At 45.9% G+C, this 3,718-nt stretch overlaps 1 long non-coding RNA gene across 1 annotated transcript; it reads right to left on the reverse strand.

The window, feature by feature from the left end:
* Positions 1-236: 236 nt before the first annotated feature.
* On the reverse strand, positions 237-1,963 carry LOC311512782. The gene is made up of 2 exons (XR_014709563.1): positions 1,914-1,963; positions 237-1,242 (listed from the first exon to the last, which is right to left on the reverse strand). It is a non-coding gene; the product is annotated as an uncharacterized lncRNA (long non-coding RNA).
* Positions 1,964-3,718: the final 1,755 nt, after the last annotated feature.

The raw sequence follows: 3,718 nt of genomic DNA on the forward strand, positions 1-3,718 counted from the left end.
TGCCTCAGTTTCCCTAGCCGTGGAAGTTAACAAAAGCAGAGAGTTGTGTCGCAGAGGAGGTCTGAGGAGTAATGAGTCAGTGTTTATGCATCAGTCAGTTGTTCAGAAGCAGTGCCCAGGCATTGGTTCCCTGCGCAGGAGTGAATTGTTACCCACATTTACAAAGTATTTGGCATCTAACTCATAGATGTTTGTAAAATGAGGAATGGACCAGAATGGAAACCAGAGGATTGCTATCGTGTTTCAGAATCCCTTTAATGCTAATCTGATAGGATTACATAGGAACAGACCGAATGCAGAGTAGAAAATACATTGCCAGGTTTTCCAGGATTACAACAAATGAACTGCTCCCAGGTGATGCATTTCCCATCAGATGTTCTTCTTTCTTTGGTGCCGCTGTAGAGTGTGACAATCAAATCCTGTTTGCAGCCATTTTCAGTTAATTGTGTTATCCCAGCCCCAGTCTAATTAGACAAAGCACAATATCAGGAGAGGACTAAGTTCTTTCTCTGTTATACATCTTCTGTAGCAGTGTTGAAACTGGAAACAAATGGTACATATTTATGGAAAGGCTAGAAAACATAGGCCCTAATTCTCATTGACACTTACGTCCCAGGACGTTGGTTTGTAAAGAGCCTTCGAGTGAGTGTAAATATCATTTGTATGAACTCACAGGCCCCTGCTGCATTGACACTGTCAGAGAGGCCGAAAGGGGCCATGATGGAGCTGAGATTCGGGCCGTCAGATAGCTAGAGTAAAGGAGAGAGTATGGCGGTATTAGAGGAAACTGTGCTAAAGTGTCCCCTGGCACATAGAAATCTGGTGCAGGTTTCCTGCGGTGCTGAGAACTCACAGCTCCCTTGGGAGTTGTGGGCACTCAGCATTTCCCAAAGCCATTGTCCATGAGCTCAGCCGTGAATCGGTATCTTGCTTTTCGTTTGTTGGTTGTTCCTTGTTCCATGGCTATTCCTCCTCAGCGAAACATGGATACAGGTTTGTGGGGCCGCAGGGATAGGGGTGGGGGTAGCAGCAGGGGTAGGGATAGGGGTAGCAGCACTTGAATGGCTTTTTCCAGCAGCATGGCGGCCAGTGTCCATAATCGCCTCCGTAACCGCTTGAGTCCCCATAACCCCACGGTTTACAGAACCAAGGTTTACAAATCTTTTGGTGCGGTTTACAGCACCAAGGTTTGCAAATCTTTTTTTGGTGGTGGAACAACATCTCCATGCGTTGGAACTAAACCTGAAACACACAGAAAGGAAAAGAGTCACCATAATGCCTTAGAGCCAGTGGAATAAACGGGTCAAAGCTCAGTTCCCATTGAAATGGGGGCCACATAGAAAGAGAGAGCGCGTGGTACTTTGGCTTCTAAAGCTTGCGAGTCAGCAATACTTGACCATGTATGTATGAAAAATATTCTTCGTCAGTACAAAACGTTAAGGACCAGAGCCCGAGCCAGCGGAAATCGCCACTGTTCAACGGAGATGAATGGTGCTAAGCTAACTTACACCAGCTGGGGATCTGCACCTATCATTGCTAGCAGAGCACATAAGAACAGAGAAATTGCCGAACTGGTTCAGAGCAGAGATCCATCTAATGTAGCAATCTGCCTGAGCTGCTGTTGAATTAAAAGTGGTTTATGAGCTTTTTCAAAGCTGCCAAAGGGATTCGAATGCCTGTTTCTTTATGAAAATAAACCTGAACTTGTGTCCCAAATGCCTGTGTAGTTCTGCAAAAAATTGCCACCCTCGCTTTATACCATGAATCCACCAATGCCTGCAACTTAATAATCAAGATTTTTTCGTGGAAACTCCCGTAAGATAGACAGTAATTGGAGTCTATATGCAAAATTGAAATGAGCACTAACGAGACATCTGGATAGCTATGGAGAGATTCAGTGAAATCGCACTTACCCAGCCCACTGAGGAGGAGACGTCAAGAGAAGCGGTTAAAGAACCCTGAGTTGCGAGGGCTTTTATACAGGTTGTTAGATGGCCTGGAGAATCTGAGACACCCTTTTGCTTGAGGTCTTAATTAGTCAGAAAAACATTTTGCTGTGCACGTCACTCCTTCAGTGGATATAATTGGTTGCTTCAATCTTCAGGATTGTTGTTTTCTACCTCACATGGTTTGGCATGCATATGACACACTGCAGGTTTCCTTCATCTTAAAAGTTTTCTGAGACAAATTCATTTCTGGTGTCCTTCTAGTGCTTCCACCATAGTTACTCTGGGAATGAATTGGGAGCTTATTAAGAGCTGTATCTGTTGCACAATCTCCTGTCACATAGAGGACTCCAATTTGATCCTTTAAAGCGACCCTGATATGTGTTGGTATGTACTGGGGGCCAAGGGCAGTTCCCCCCATGGAATTTGCAAGGAGGACGGCACATTGAGGCCCTGTGGCTTGAAATTTCCCTCTGTCAGACGGACAGTTTAAGACCTATGAACCACTGAAGTCCCACTTACAGTTCCAAAAAAGATCGTAACAGGGACCTGAGATTTGCACCGGCCTTTGTGCTGACCCTCTGCTTAGGGGCGTGTTTCCCCTCAGATTAATTAAAAATTCAATTAGTTATGGCACCAGTGCTGTGGGATGAGGGTGATCACCATGGCAGAAGCTCACTGTGCTTCCTCTTGCAGGGCTGCTCTTGGTTTGAGGTGAGGGCTGGTGGTGGGTGAAAACAAGTTATGTTTGATAAAGGCTTTGAGATAAACCTTGGAACGTTTCTGGCATCAGTCACATGATCTGCATCCAATAACAGCCAAACACAATTGTTGTCTTGCATGAAAAAGCAGCGGATAAAGTCTCAGATGAAAGACAGGAAAGCTGGAGATGTCCTGAGGTCCCTTCCAACCCTGATATTCTATGATTCTATGATTCTATGTGGCTTTCTTAGCTACGGCTATGGGCTGAGATCAGACTTATTTAAAATCTGATCAGTTTAAGGCATGCTGGAAGACCCTGAGCTTAGAATCATAGAATATCAGGGTTGTACGGGACCTCAGGAGGTCATCTAGTCCAACCCCCTGCTCAAAGCAGGACCGATCCCCAATTAAATCATCCCAGCCAGGGCTTTGTCAAGCCTGACCTTAAAAACTTCTAAGGAAGGAGATTCCACCACTTCCTTAGGTAACGCATTCCAGTGTTTCACCACCCTCCTAGTGAAAAAGTTTTTCTTAATATCCAACCTAAATCTCCCCCACTGCAACTTGAGACCATTACTCCTTGTTCTGTCATCTGCTACCACTGAGAACAGTCTAGAGCCATCCTCTTTGGAACCCGCTTTCAGGTAGTTGAAAGCAGCTATCAAATCCCCCCTCATTCTTCTCTTCCGTAGACTAAACATCCCAGTTCCCTCAGCCTCTCCTCTTAACTCATGTGTTCCAGTCCCCTAATCATTTTTGTTTCCCTCCGCTGGACTCTTTCCAATTTTTCCACATCCTTCTTGTAGTGTGGGGCCCCAAACTGGACACAGTACTCCAGATGAGGCCTCACCAGCGTTCAATAGAGGGGAACGATCACGTCCCTCGATCTGTTGGCAATGCCCCGACTTATACATCCCAAAATGCCATTGGCCTTCTTGGCAACAAGGGCACACTGTTGACTCATATCCAGCTTCTCGTCCACTGTAACCCCTAGGTCCTTTTCTGCAGAACTGCTGCCGAGCCATTCGGTCATTTGACCGCTTCCCCCCATGCCTGCTTGGAGCAGCAGG

Source organism: Lepidochelys olivacea (assembly GCF_965140295.1).
Source record: "Lepidochelys olivacea isolate rLepOli2 genome assembly, chromosome: 24".
Lineage (NCBI taxonomy): Eukaryota > Metazoa > Chordata > Testudines > Cheloniidae > Lepidochelys > Lepidochelys olivacea.